This window comes from Mauremys mutica, chromosome 9 (genome assembly GCF_020497125.1).
Source record: "Mauremys mutica isolate MM-2020 ecotype Southern chromosome 9, ASM2049712v1, whole genome shotgun sequence".
NCBI classification, from domain to species: Eukaryota; Metazoa; Chordata; order Testudines; family Geoemydidae; genus Mauremys; species Mauremys mutica.
In genome coordinates, this window is record NC_059080.1 from 80,298,457 (window position 1) to 80,314,635 (window position 16,179).

A 16,179-nucleotide genomic window follows, 5' to 3' on the forward strand; every position below is an offset into this window, starting at 1 on the left:
GCTTTGGAGTACAGTTCAAGATGCTTGTTTTGACCTCTGGAGCCCTAAATGGTTTGGACCCACTCCTAGCCTCTTACAGAAGACCACATTTCTCCTTCTACATTACTTGAGCAGTTGAGATTTTATCAATCAGGTGTCCATCCATTATTCTTGGCACACATGCAATCAATATGAATGACAGCAGAGTCAATTAGAGAGACAAGGTGAATGAGGGTTATGACTTTTATTGGTCCAACTTCTGTTGGTGCGAGAGAGAGCTCTGTGCAAGCTCGAAAGTTTCTCTCCCTCACACCAACAAAAGTTGGTCCAATAAAAGCCATGACCAACCCACCTTGTCTCTCTAATATCCTGGGACCAACATGGCTACAACAGCACTGCATATAGTAAAGTTAATTAACATGGACTAAAAAGGCTCTCCTGATGGCTTTCAAGAAGCAGGATTTTAGGAGTCCAGCAGTCAAAGTACTTACACTTGGACTCCAACTGCTGAACTCCAACTATCATTCCTAGCGGCCCAAGAACCTCCTGATTCCAATGTTTCATTTCACTTGTTAAAACGAAGATAAAAAAGTAACAGACTCTGGAGAGTGGAGTTCTTTAATGTAATACGTAGAATGCATGTAATGGTCGTATTAGCTCCGCCACATTGGCAGGGCAATGTTACTCAAACTATAGCTGACAGAACAATCTCTAAGGCCAAGCCTTGTCTTTTTTGCTGTAACTGCCATCAAACCCCAACTGTAATACAAGGTACTAAATTAGGGCTTATCACCCTCATTTAATTTTATCCATGATGATGGATGTGAACGGTCATCAGAAGGTAACAAGGATGATGGTCAGGCAGTACTAACCTGGTCAGTTCTGAGCTGGTGATACAGAAGGTCAAAAAGCACCATGTCCACCGGACAGTCCCTTGAGTCATCCAGTGTCCCACAGACTGATTTTCAGTTAATCATGCAAAAATGTTTATGTTAATTGACATTCTAGAGATACTTTTCTTTATGCATCCTAGCTATTTAGTCTATTGCAATCTCCTACTTTTTTCTCATGTTTATTTGATAATCATAATTTTCATCTGTGTCAAGTCCCTGATGAATTCAGTTTCCCCTGAAAGCACCACACACATCTTGTTTCTTGTTCATGTTGTTAGTTTCATGTCAGGCTTTTTTGGTGGACTGAGTCTTCAGGGATTTTTGAAGATTTAAAGAGTGAAACATGCGTCAGACCTCTGCCTCTTTTTAAAAACTGATGTTTTTATCATCCATGCATTCCATCTTTATTTAGGAGGTAGCCTTATTTTGATTCAGTAGACTTTTCAATGTGCAAGCAGAAAGATTATTTTTTTAAAAATGCCATAGGGTGCTTATTTGATATTGCAGAAAATTTGGCATAATTTTAGTTTAGTAAGCACAAAGCTGTCAAGTTTTGATGGTCATGTAGTCTATTCCTTTGCAGCCGTTAACTTATTTGATGGAGTGTAAATCATTTTCCTGAGAGGAAAGAAATCAAAGGGTGAGACTCTCTACCTATGCGCAGAGATATATTATAGGACAAAATATTTTAATACATATATTTTCAGCTCCTTAATCACAGCTTCATAGATTTAGCAAGGTATCATAATTATACTCTAATTATTATTTAGGATTATTGTTTTTTTTCCACAAGAGACCTATTTTATACAAAGTATATTGGGTGAAATTTACTAGAAAAAACATAGATCAAACTAATACAAATATAGAGAAACAGTAATAGAAAAAGAAAATAGATTCTGTTTGTTCAAAATCATGGTAATAATTTACGCAATAATGGACTCATCTTGGGTTGTTTATCATAATCTAGCACGAGCATTAGGGTTGACATTAAGTCTGCAGTGCCTGGGTGCATAAAGACTTCTGTGAGATTTCTCTAATAACTCTCTTTTTCCCTGTATGTATTTTATTGCCAATATGGGATTATTAAAATAGTTTTGCAGGGATATTAAAAATGATTCATCTAATTCAATTGTCTAATCCATGTAGATTCATCCATTTATAATGTTGAAAAACAATCACTGAAGTTCCCTATTCAAAGTGCATTTTGGTAATACACAACATAATTCTTGATTGAGGCAGAAACAAAACATTATGAACATAATTAACATAAGAACTGACTCAAGGCCAGATCCCTCATTTGTTTCTTGCTTAATTAACTTTTCATTTAAATTATCAATTGAGTTTTTAGTGTCTTTATTTAACCCTTAGGACACAGTAGATGAATACACATCCTCACTAAATGGACTGAGGCTCTGAAGATGAAGATGCTTGTTTTTAAAGTATCTTCTCCCCATCCCTCAGAAGCAGAAGGAGACTTGCTGTTCCCTTCTGCTTTCTCCCATGTCGGTCCTTCCGACCTCTCTAGCAAGTCCTCTACCCTGTGAGCATCAGAACAGGGCACTAAGTCTCAGGCTCCCTCCACCTCACTCTAACTTCCAGCCTCACCTCCAGATTCATATCCAGTTTTTGCACCAAGCCTCAGCGGTAGTGGACATAAATGGGTGATGTTTCCAGCACAGAAGAGAGGAAATCAGTGGGAACTGTCACTAGCCAAAAGTCCCAACATGTCCTCCCCTCTATGCTGCAACATCCTTTATTGTAGCCCCACAGATCATGGGAATTTGCCAGGATCCATTGATACTTACATGAGGGTCATCTAGTTTCCTAACGAGTAAGGTTAAGAGCAGATGCTGGTGACTTGAAACCATTACTAGGATTAAAAGGAGGAATCTGGGATTCCAGATTAGAACAAGTAGGCACTGTATTAACCTACTGTTTTTACAGAGACTTTACCTCTAACATCACATACAAAAAGTCATGTTATTACGTTTTCCCTCCACTGAGAAAAATTTAGACAAAATACATGTGGGAAAAATCTCCTTCCCCATTAATTTTTATATGGTGAAGAAGCTAAACACCATGAAAAAAATCCTGAGGTCCTTACTGAGTTTGCATACAAATGGTATTTACAGGACTTTTCCACAGAAAAATTAAGGAACAAAAATTAAGGATTTACTTGATTAGGTTTAAGGTGCACAGCAAGTTGCAGGATTATGCGCCCACCAGTGCAACTGTATAGTAACCCATCCATTCACATAAAGTTTACTGTGGGCAGAATTTGGCCTTATATCTGTTTCTCAACTGGGATTGTAAAGTTGTGCTCTCAAATTCAACATACATACAGGGGGTGAGGTGATTTGTTAAGTATGATTGTGGGATTATCTACTTGTGGAATTATAGAGCTAATGTGTCTCTGAAATTATGGAACCTATGTATTCTGTGGCTAACAAACTGAATAAATTCAGTAAAGACTGTTAACGGCATTTGTAAAAAGACTGTTAAAATTACAATAAATGAATAATTATAAATGTAATATTTTATTTATAGGGCCTGATTCTATTTTCATTTACACTGGAGTATATCAGGACTATTCTTTTTATGGTAAAGCCAATCCCATGAATGTGTCTCTCTTCAGGTGGCTTTCCTTTCCAAAAGAAGGTGCAGCTACTTCCTTCCTCTTTTAATTGGCCCTCATCGGCCTGGTGGGTCTCACTAAGAGCTGCAATGTCAATGTTGAGTCTCACCAGTTCTCTGGCAATTATGGCAGTTCTTCTTTCTGGGCATTCACTGAGCTGAGATTTCATTACCTGGGGTGCGGACATTCCAGGTAATGAAATTCATTGTTACATCTCGTTTCGGCCGCGGAGTTGAGTGATCCCTCTGGATGTGGCCATCCAGTCTCAGAAGCGTCAGAAAGCCTACGTTTGGGGCACCTTTTCTAGACACCTCCCCATTTGGGGTAAACAGAGGTGATCCTAAAAAGGCCTGCTCAGTCACAGCCGCTGCTGCGAAATGCACTTTTCTCATCCAAACACAAGACGACCATCACACGGCTGCCGCCTGCATGCAGATTTGTGACTAAAGACTCCCAGAGATCACTGCTCCTGTCCTCACCACCACTCGTCCATCACTGCAGGGCTTTGTGTGGGTGTGAGTCCTTTGGCAGAGGCCTGCGCATGAAATCTTTTAACATGGGGAAACTGGTGCACAGGCAGTGACCACATGAGACTTGACAGGAGGAAAATCCTGACCCAGTGGCAGGGAGATTCAAGACAACCGGTGGCCTTCCTCCTGCTTCAGCCCTCATCCACCTTCACAACCACAGAGTAATATTCCATGATGGGATGACTGCCACTATTCTGTGCAATGGCTCAGAGACCGAACCATTCATCATTCACACTGGTGTCAGGGCTGTGTCATTGCTCCAACACTCTTCTCCATTTACCTTGCTGTGATCCTGATTCTCATCCATGACCACCTTCTTGATGGAATTGAGACTGAGTATCATATGGACGGTGAACTCCTCGATCTCTGATGTTTCCAAACAATAACTAAGATCACAAGAATTGGCATCATTGGTCTTCAGTATGCAGATGACTGGATCACTCTCGCACACACAGAGGCCGACCTGCAAAGTACCCTAAATCTTTTTGCAGATGCCTATTACAGCCTGGGTGTGTCTCTCAATATCGGGAAAACTGAGGTACTCTACCAGCCCTCACTTGCACAAACTACTCTTCATACTCCACAAATCACCATCGGTGGAGAACCTCTGGAAAATGTGGATCATTTTCCACACATTGGCAGCAACCTCTCCTAAACACCAGCATTGACAAAGAAATTGAATACAGGATCTGCTGTGCCAGCACATCCTTTGGAAGACTACTCAAATGAGTCTTCAATGATAGGGATCTGCAAACAGGCACCAAGATCTTGGTTTGCAAGGCAGTTGTCATCCCCACCACCTTCTCTATGAGTGTGAGACCTGGGTAATCTACAGAGGACATCTCAAGTGACTGGAATGGTTCCAGCAGTTCTGCCTCAGGAGGATTCTCAGGAACAGCTGGGAAGACCAATGCACTAATATCAGTGTTCTCTCTGCAGCCAACATCAGCAGTATAGAAGCGCAAGTCATGAAACAACAACTCTGCTGGGCTGGCCACTGTGTACGTATGCCTGACCCTCGCCTCCCAAAGCAAGTACTCTCCTCTCGGTAAGTAAGGAAATAAGGGCTCGTGGAGGACAGTGGAAGTGCTTCAAAGACATACTGAAAGTACACCTTGGAAAGGGAGGCATCAACCCAACAAACTGGGAGGACTCCGCACAGAATAGAACACAGTGGAGCCACACCATACACCAGGGGTTGGCAACCTCTAGCACGTGGCTCGCCAGGGTAAGCACCCTGGCGGGCCGGGCCAGTTTGTTTATCTGCCGCGTCGGCAGGTTTGGTGGACCGCGGCTCCTACTGGCCATGGTTCGCCATCCCAGGCCAATGGGGGTGGCAGGAAGCCACGGCCAGCACATCCCTCGCCCGCAGCGCTTCCCGCCACCCTCATTGGCCTGGGATGGCGAACTGCGGCCAGTGGGAGCTGTGGTCCACCGAATCTGCCGACATGGCAGATAAACAAACTGGCCCGACCCCTGCCATACCCCAAGCCACAGAAAGGGCACAACAGTCCAGCCAACAACTATGTCTCCTCCAAGACTACACCTGTCACTTCTGCGGGAAAATCTGCAGAACATGAATTGGGCTCCTCAGACACTTAAAAACCCACTAATGAACCCAGTGGCAGACATCATCCATGCGTTGAGGGACAGCCGAAGATCAGGACTAACTCCACTGAGGACAACTGAGTTTCACTGGTGTAAAACCAATGCATGTGAAAGGAGAATCAGATCCATAATATACATTTTTATTTATTAGATAAAATGTATTTTATTTGTTTGTCAGATGCAGGCATCAATTTATCTTTTTTCTTATTTACCTGCTCATTCTTATGTTACTGACTATAGTTTATAACTTCATACAGGTAGTCATACTTAAAAACAGCCTTTATTGCATTTAAGTATTATATTTCCCGAGGAAATGTGCATAGGATCGATTTTCCATAGTCTAGAACACTACAAATTTTAATTATAAACACTTTTTTTACAATGCTAGATTGGTAACATGAAAAATGAAATATGCATTAAAACTTTGTCCTTTTCAGGATGCTGGAAAAAGGACAAGTATTATATTTCTTCATGATTTTATTATTATTGATAGGCAAAGTGCCAGCTTTTCCAATATCCATTAGGAATTTAATCAGTCTCCAACCTGAAATGAAAAGTTTAAAAAATAATCAGTTTTCCCCTTGCTGTTGTGCACTGAGAAACTACTACCAGCTGTCTCAGCTACACATGCAGCCTGACTCTTCTCAGAGGGCTTGTCTATGCTACCACTTAAGTCAATCGTCACTCAGGAATCTGTAAAAGCCACCCTCCTGAGCGACGTAAGTTATATGGACTTAAAGTGCTGTCAACACTGCGCTATGTTGGTGGGTGATGCTCGCCCACCAACATAGCTTCCACCTCTCATTTAGGTAGAGTAATTATGCCAACAGGAGATACCGTGCCAATGTAGTGCGGTAGAATAGGCTAGCCCAGAGACTACAGCTTTACACTTGTGTTTCTCCTTTGATTTCAGCTGAGTTACCAGCACTCTTGATTTACACTGGTCCAAGACAGAAGATATAAATGCTTTTTCATTCAATGATTTCTCATCTATGATTGTCCTAAATGTATTAACCAGAATTGGTCTCTGTAAACATTTACGGGTTAGTTAAATAATATTATTTAATGTAAGAAATCTGTAAGAAACGGTATTGAAAACTTGGCTTACTGCATACAATAATGAAGACCCAAGATTTAAAATGAAAATAAACTCATGATTTCCATCTTGTAAAATTAAAAAAAAAGTGTAATTATACTTATCTTTCAGACCATCATATGTGGTGAGACTATAGGGATGTCTCTGTGTTGTTTTAGAAAAATGGTACAAACAGTTAGGATGTCCAAAACCAAGAAATGACACAAAACTTTGCTCAAAACTTGAACCAACTGTAACTCAAACAGTTTCTGAGGTTCAATAAAGTTCATGTTATTAAAAACTAAAAACATATTGGCCTAAGATCTACTGAAGGCAATAGATTTGTGGCTGATTTACTCTAACTGAGGATCTGGTCTATCATGTTTTTAGTTTCAGCCTGGCCTGAAAGAGATTACTAAATCATGGTATTTCTATAGCAAAGACGAAGTACTGAAAATATTACATGGTTATTACATGGTAACTGGCCCAACTTCTAGATCAAAGAGGTTTCAATTTTTGCATCTTCCTTAAATAACAAGATACTTGGAGAAAAAGAATGAGGGCAGAGGGTATGGAAATAGAGAAGGGGTGGCAAACTGAGGAAGTAGTATGTAGAGAGGATAGAAAATAAAGAGCCAGAAGATATCACAGCATAAAGTTGAGAAGATAAGTGCTCTCTTTCTCGCTCTCTCATTCTATTCTCTTCCTCGCTCTCTCATTCTATTCTCTTCCCTCGTCTTTAAGCCTTTCTCTTTTCATTTTCTTTCTTTTATCTCTCTGTATGGTTTCTAGAATCTATTTTTCACTCCTCTTCTGAATCATCTTTTGCCTTCCCCTTCATTTCCTCCTCTCTTCTTTTCACCAGTCCTCCACCATTTTCTTCTATACCGTTTCTCTTTGCTTTTATTTTTTTTCTTCCATCTATCCCCCTTCCTTCCTTTTTCCTGTATTCTTTCTACCTTTCTCCTTCATCTCTTCTGCATTTCATTCTATCCTGTGTTTTCTCTCCTTTCCCCATTATCTCCCTTCCTCTTCATCTCCTGTTTCTGCTCTGCACAAATTATTTAATGGAACATATCTAAAAGTCTCACAATTGTTTAAATATGTTCATCTGCCAGAAAGATAACTTTCTCCAACACTCTGGAGTCTGTCTTTTCAGAGGTGTGACTCCTGTCAGTAACTGAGAAGACACCACTTCAGTTGGGACTGATTTATGAATGCTAAAACCAGGCACAATACAATGGTGCAGTATAGATTCCAACATCATGCACTGTATACAGTTATAGAAAGCAAAGGAAGAGTGAAAAAGAATTCATGGCCTGATCCTGCAACCGTCCTGCCACCCTTACTCATGGCAGTAGTCCTGTGGAAGTAAATGGGATTACTCATTTGAGTGACGGCTTGTGGTTTTTAGATGTTGCTTGAAATTATTAGAACTGGGAGCACGGGCTGTTGGGAGTCTGACAGGACAGGAAACAGGAAGGGGGGGGGAGGAGTTGAGGAGGCAGAGTGAGAGTTACTGAGGGTGCAGCAGCAGCTTGGTAAAGAGGTTTCCACTTTATTTTTAAAGTCCTGTTGAAGTTTGTTAGTACCTTGCCTGGTTGATCCAACATGGCTGCAGGGTTGGGCCCTGTCATTGGCAGGTATGCTATAATAATAAGGAATACTGTCTTTCCTTGCTGGTAATGAAGTATATTACATAAGATGTCAAAAACAAAACACCCATACATGCAAAAATTTTATTTCCTAACCACTGCATTTGTTTACAGGAGTATTGTGAGGAAAGCTATGAGAGTTGTGTAGGCAATGCTGATTTTCTAATGTGGATAAACAGTATTAAAGGCCATCAAGAGGCTTTAAAAATCAGGATAGTTAGGTTTCTTCCAAACATACTTGAGCTAAGAGGATAAAACTGGGAAAATTCAAGCTTATTGCAGAGCCTTATCATTTAATGACTGAAGATTTTGAGCTTACTGAAAAATCTGAGTATTGTTAGGATGCTATGTTATCAAAGGGATTGAAGTACTTGTTAAGCACAAGAAAGATTCCCTAAAAAGTCTGATATAATTACAGTACTTACTTAAATGAGGAACCTGGCTTGAAAGTATTATTACGAGAGTTGTCTATTAAAAGCCGTAATTAAACACAAGTAATTGGTTGATCTTGTTAACTAACCATAGTGCTATATCTTGCCACACAAGAGGCCCAGATGTCATTCTTAAATTCACATTTCCACTTGCCAGGCCTGGGAGTGCTACACACTTCCTAAATCAGGGGAGTGGTGGCTCAACTCTGCAACAGGATTCAAGGAACAGCATTAGCAGGCTGTGAAAGGAATTGGTGGCTGCTATGTTCCCCTGTCTGGAAACAGAGTTAAAAAGGAGGGAAACCCTAATGAGTATTCAAGATTTCATTTCAGCAAAAAGCCCCCTACCCACTCTCCCACCCCACCCCCCCAAAAAGGGAGAGATTTTGAAGAAAAACACCAACTATTTTGGACAGAATTTACAGCACTTTCTGCAAACAGAGTAATCTTTCCATCCTTCATTAAGAAGTATCTCCAAAGGCAAGAACCAAGCATAAGTGCAGGCAGTCCAAGTGAGTACTACAGGAACAACACTGGGAGGAAAAAAACATTTGAGGGAAGATGGAGGAGTTAGGAGTATAAAGAAACACAACTTTCAGTTAGTTGATGGAGCAAGAACCAGTGCTGAAAGTAAAAGCTGAAAGGCTTTTATGTGGATTAGATACACTTTCCAAGGTCCTTGCTTCTGACTGCAAAGAATCCCAACCTGATTCTTCATCTACAGGTTCTATGAGTATCATGCCGTTCATGTGTGGAATTTCCCAACTTCATGCAAAAGCAGCACAGCGTCTCTGGTTCTTTTAAGAAGGAGAGACAGCCATATCTACAGAATTTGTGATTTTTGTTTAGTATAGTTAATTAAATTGTTTGGCTCGTCTTGTTTTACTGTGATTGCAGTAGTCCCCAAACTTTTTATGTGATGCCCCTCTCCCCTTACCCATAATGCAATCTGTCTGCACCCCCTGGGAGCCGGGACCAGGGGCTGAGGCTGGGCTGGGAGCCGGTCCATGGGCAGGGCCAGGAGTTGAAGCCATGGTGTCTGCTGGGGGTGAGGCCGGGGCCAGAGCTGGGTGGAGCTCCCTCCTCACCCCCCTCGCCCATGGGGGCTGGCCAGGGCTGGGAGTGAAGCCACAGCCAGGGTAGGCGAATGGGCCTGGGAGTCGTGGCCAGGAGCAGAGTCAGAGGCCGGGAGCCGTACTGGAGCTGGGGGTAGAGCGGGACTGGATGGCGCTCCCTCCCTGCCCCCCCTCCCCCACGGGGGCGGGGGGCGGCCCGGGCCCAGGCAGCAAGCTGTAGACAAACTGGCAGTCCCAGTCTGCAGGTGGTTAAAAATGTGGTTTTAAGTTTGGCTCTTCATGGGTTCACATCTCCTTCATTTCACTTTGGGTTTCGGGTTTGATTGAACAACAAATCTTAAAATGAGTAAACAGACAAAAACCACTAAGTTTTGCCTGATTCTTACTCTAAACCATTTCTGAATGTAGAAACTTTGCAGAACCATTCACTGAAACCAGTGGAGAGAAAGGGTGTTTTCTTGACACTCAGTTAAAGCAGGTTAAGTCTTTCGAGAGAACTTGAGCTAAAATGTGAAGAGCGTGGGCTTTGTAAATGAAAGCCAACAGAGCGTTGCCTGCTCTCTTATTTGACTATGAAAGTTTCACACAGTCCTAATAAGTTGTCATGAAGCTTAAGTAAAGATCTGCTGAAGCTGATCTCAGAGGCATAATTCTGATCAGGAGTTGTCAAACATTTTCACATTATGGACCACAGCTGAACAGAGAGATGTCTTGGACCACCTTCCCTGCCATTCACAACTGCATACCCTCCCAGCCACAATCCCGCTCTTGTAGCAATTATTTAGGTGCAGCTAGGCTGACTCCTACTGATTGTTTCCAGTTGCTTCTACAAGCTACCATGATCATCTTTAAAATGAACATAATGAACCCGGGGATTGCCAGAGACCACAGTTTGGGAATCACTACCCTAGATGGCTTTGAATTATAAAACACAAGTATGTAGACAAACAAAGGCTATGGCAGTTATTTACAGGGACAAGATCAGCTCAATCGGACTTTTCTATTTTATTCTATTTAGGTCCTTATGCTGCACCCCTCATTACAGCACCTGAGCAACTTCTATTTGAAACTGATTTATTAACTATTATGATGAAACACAGAGGAATTTTATTTCTTTTTCACCCAGGTCAGGTAAAATTGCTCACAGGCTTATGAGAAATGCCCTGTCAGATTGCATTGTCTTTGTGCACTGTCAGAATCAGCAGGAAGCACTGAGAATAAGAAGTCTTAGATTCTACCTTCTTCATCGACACCTACGAAGTGGTTAGCAACAAAATCAATACCAAAGCCTTTGATAGGGCCTCCATTTATATTAAAATACAGTCTCTCAGTGATTATGAAATGAATCTACCCTTTAATAAAAGAACTTTGTGGGCATGGGAGCACTCCCCTTCCCTCCCACTCTGCCTCTCAGCATGGGCCTAGCTCAACTCAAAAGTCAGTCCTGAGAGGGACGGAAGTGTCAGCCCATCATTCTGGGAACCTTCATTAGTTCCCCCTTGAAATCGTAACCCCTCTCCCTTTTGGGAAGCTATGAGCATACCAGTCATTCTCATGCTGATAGGCCGTCTAAATGGCTTCTATCAGTGTCAGTGCCAAGCCATTCGGCTCAGTCATGGTACACCTGAAAATGAGAATCCTATTGTCTCACTGTTCTTTTATTTTACTTCACTGATTTAATGGTACACAAGTGAGAAGAGATGCAATGATTCAGGTCCTGCTGTGAACACTTGGTCAGGATCTACTTGCTATTGTTAAAGCAAGTATTCCTAATTTTTTTAAAAAAATCTTTCCCTTTTTTTCCAGTTGCCTGTTTGTCACAATGACATCCCATTACAAGCTGTAACTGTGGCTCTTTGGGAGTAAAGAAAATGACTTCAGTCTAATGATGATTTCAAATTGTCAATAATGTTATAAGGTTTACTGGAGCTAGAACCACACTTACATCTTTTCTCTTGGCATCCCCTCTAACACCAATTCTGTGGCCTTCTTGCTTCTTGAAGGTAATTTGACCCTTAAGATGATTCTCTTCCGTATCACCACCAACTGCAGAGTACTGCTATCAGTTAGCATTTGTGCCTAACCCCATGCACGAGGTGCACAGCGTACTTTTCATAGAGAATGAAGACTATGCGAGTCTTAAGGCAGTTGTCCCCAAACTGTGGGGCGCACCCCACTGGGGTGCATGGAGGAACATTTGGGGCACGTGGCGGGGCCTGGCCAGCCCTTATGGGGGGCAGGGAGGGAGCTCCACCCATGCTTGCTCTGACCCCAGCTCTGCTCCAGCCTTGGCTGTGCCCCAAGCTGCAGCCTCAGCTTCGTTCCCTGGCGCCCAGCCCAGTCACAGCTCCACATCCAGCTGCAGCCCCGGCTGTGACCTGGCCGTGGCTCCACTCCCACATGCGGCCCCACTCCCAACCCCAGACCTGGCCTCGGCCCGTGCCTTTGCCCTCAACCGCAGCTCCGCTCCCAACCATGGCTGTCGAGGGTAGGGGGAGGGAAACATGGACAAGAATTAGAGGGGGCACAAGGTAAACAGTTTGGGGACTCCTGTTTTAAGGACATGTTAAATTGTTCCTTTGAACACCAGTCATTTTACGTGCAGAAGTAGTGTCAATGAAGTCATGGAGACTTCTCCTGCAAGTAACTGCTCATAAGTGTGAGTTAGAGGTTCACAGTAATCAATTTGGTAGAGAGGAAAAAGAGCTCAGACTATTTAATGAAGGTCATATCCTTCCACCTTACTCACAATGAACAGTATCTTCCTCCATCTATGAGACTCTGCAGAATAAGGCACTACTCCACAGGAGGAAGGGTACCAAAATCTGTCCCCCAAAATACAACCTTTACAATTATGCAAATTCAGTGGAGTCAATGGAGCAACTCCAGGTTTACATCAGCATGACTGAGAACAAAATTTAGTCCAGGATCTAGAGGCACATTGGACCTGATCTTGATCTCACTTCTAAAGAAAGATAGAAGAGAATCAGACCCTTAATATCATACATTATAGTTATGGTGAACATTATAATAAGTGGAAATTAACTGATGATAAATTGCAACCAAATTAGTTTGGAATTTATTATAGGTAGTGTAATTATACTGAATACTAGAGAAAGCACAAGTTAATTTCAGTACAACCAAGAGGTAAGTGTGTCATTTGCAAAGGATTGTGAGGTGTTTTAAATTACAGAGACATTTTCAATATGTGTAAAAATAAATGTTTAAAATAGAGAATATGTTAAATCTATATAAATCATCTCTTCAGTTCTCAGAAGTAATGGGCCAGAGTCCTTGGCATGGACAAGTTATCTGCATGGCACCATCAGCATATTCCAGGTGTAACACTAATATATCTGGCCCATGAAGAATTGCTGCAGTTGAAGATTCATGCTGCAGTGGCACAGAGCAGACCTATGGGTTCTAATGCCACTTACCATCCCTGCTGTCACTGAATATAGCATAGGCTTGTCAGTTTTGGTAGGACGTATTCCTGGACATTTCATCACATGACAATCTTTTAAAGACTCATCTTTAATTCCTGGATACTCCAGGACAATCCTGCAGGGTTGGCAACCCTAAAATAGCAGTGTGCGGCTGGAGAAAAAGAGGTAAAACTCCAGAATTATGTTGATCCTCAGATAAGACTATCTGCAGACTAAAGATATGTCTACACTACGGGATTATTCTGATTTTACATAAACCGGTTTTTTAAAACAGATTGTATAAAGTCGAGTACACGCGGCCACACTAAGCACATTAATTCGGTGGTGTGCGTCCATGTACCGAGGCTAGCATCGATTTCCAGAGCATTGCATTGTGGGTAGCTATCCCATAGCTATCCCATAGTTCCCGCAGTCTCCCCCGCCCATTGGAATTCTGGGTTGAGATCAAATGCATGATGGCGCAAAAACAGTGTCGCGGGTGATTCTGGGTAAATGTCGTCACTCAATCCTTCCTCCGTGAAAGCAACGGCTGACAATCATTTTGTGCCCTTTTTCTCTGGATTGCCCTGGCAGACGCCATAGCATGGTAATCATGGAGCCCGTTAAGCCTTTTTTCACTGTCACCATATGTGTACTGGATGCTGCTGACAGACGCGGTACTGCAGTGCTACACAGCAGCATTCATTTGCCTTTGCAAGGTAGCAGAGACAGTTACCAGCCCTATTGCACTGTCTGTTGCTTTGGAAATTGGCGATGACGGTTACCAGTCATATTGTACCGTCTGCTGCTGTCATGGGTACTCCTGGCTGGCCTCGCTGAGGTCGGCCGGGGGCGCATGGACAAAAATGGGAATGACTCCCCAGGTCATTCCCTTCTTTATGCAGCACCCTGTCTACCAGCAGCATCCAGTAGACATACGGTGACATTGAAAAGAGGCGAGAAACGATTTTTTCCCCTTTTCTTTGGAGGGTGTGGGGGGGGTAAATTGACGACATATTCCCTGAACCACTGGCGACAATATTTTTGATCCTTCAGGCATTGGGAGCTCAGCCAAGAATGCAAATGCTTTTCGGAGACTTCAGGAACTGTGGGATAGCTCGAGTCCTCAGTCCTCCCTCCCTCCCTCCATGAGCGTTCATTTGATTCTTTGGCTTTCTGTTACGGTTGTCACACAGCACTGTGTTGAGTCCCTGCTGTGGCCTCTGTCTATCATAGCCTGGAGATTTTTTCAAATGCTTTGGCATTTCGTCTTCTGGAACGGAGCTCCGATAGAACAGATTTGTCTCCCCATACAGCGATCAGATCCAGTATCTCCCATATGGTCCATGCTGGAGCTCTTTTTGGATTTGGGACTGCATGGCCACCCGTGCTGATCAGCGCTCCACGCTGGGCAAGCAGGAAATGAAATTCAAAAGTTCGCGGGGCTTTTCCTGTCTACCTGGCCAATGCATATGAGTTCAGATTGCTTTCCAGAGCGGTCACAATGGTGCACTGTGGGATACTGCCCGGAGGCCAATACCGTCGATTTGCGGCCACACTAACCCTAATCCGACATGGCAATACTGATTTCAGCGCTACTCCCCTCATCAGGGAGGAGTACAGAAATCGGTTTAAAGAGCCCTTTGTATCGATATAAAGGGCTTTGTTGTGTGGACGGGTGCAGGGTTAAATTGGTTTAACGCTGCTAAATTCGGTATAAACGCATAGTGTAGACCAGCCTAAGATAGATCGACACTCCAGAGCTATGCTGATTTTACAGCCCCCTGCAGCCTCGCATAAATTAGAACCGCCATCAGGCTGCTCTAACACAACACAGGAGGACTGGCTTGTATAGAACAGCAGCAGGATCAGGCGAATGCAAAGATGAGCATTAGACTGTCCTGTGCAGTTTAGCACAGCCGAAGATCTAGACTATTGATCACACAGAATATAGGTTTGTTAAAAAAACCACACATTGATTCCTATTATACTTGCCATAATTATGACTACTGACAGCAATGTGAAAGAGGAGCTATTTATTCCTCCAGTGAAAAAGAGCTGGCTGCCTGTAAATGCTCTTCCTGAGTAATAAAGTATAGGAATATCAACTCAACATAAAAAAAAGCCAGTAAATATCCGGCCTGATGGCATCTATTGCATTAATCTAATCTGACTAAAAACAAAATGTTGCTTTTCCAGAGAGTAGTTTAGAGACTAACCAGCTTAAATAAAAAGGAATATGTTGTTTCATGGGTTCAGCTAGGAAGTATCTTCTAAAATAGGCCGACCATTAGGGCTTATCTAAGATGCAGTTTTAGATGCATGTACATAAAGGCATAAAGAACATAGAGGCTGCTCAAGGAGATCAGTTTTATCTTAATCAATTCATTTTTAAACACTCATCTAATTTATTATTTCCGTACTTTCTTTTCTAATCCTGGAAAGTAAGATTTAGCCATAATTTCCAAAAAAGCGAGTCATCACTAAACTGCTTCAAGACCATGTCTGTATAGTGACTGTAATTTATGACTACACTAAAGCTCCATTACCTCTCTGATTTAATGTTGGTATCTTGTTATCTACCACATCAACTCTCTCTCCCTTGACTCCCATTCAATCTAGTTGCTAGCTTTCCAGGGAAGCAGCATTTACCATTGTGAACAACAGAACTGAATGAAGAGCGCAAAACTTTGTTCACAAACAGTTCACTGAATCAGACACTGAGTTTCAATTCAGCCTCTTTGAGTAAAGTTTTTAGTCTCTATTAGCAACATTCATACAGCCATGGTTTTGCTTGAATCAATACTCGCAAAGAGTCAATTTTGGACCCAAATCAAAGACTCGTTTAAACAAGAAACTAAATTCATTTAAT

The 16,179-nt window shown here is 42.4% G+C and overlaps 1 long non-coding RNA gene across 1 annotated transcript in view; it reads right to left on the reverse strand.

Annotated features, from left to right (window-relative positions):
- Positions 1–860: 860 nt before the first annotated feature.
- Positions 861–16,179, reverse strand: part of LOC123377035 — a 58,592-nt gene continuing 43,273 nt past the window's right edge. The window contains exon 4 of the long non-coding RNA XR_006582044.1: positions 861–1,490. This is a non-coding gene — a long non-coding RNA (uncharacterized LOC123377035). The remainder of the gene's footprint in view (positions 1,491–16,179) is intronic.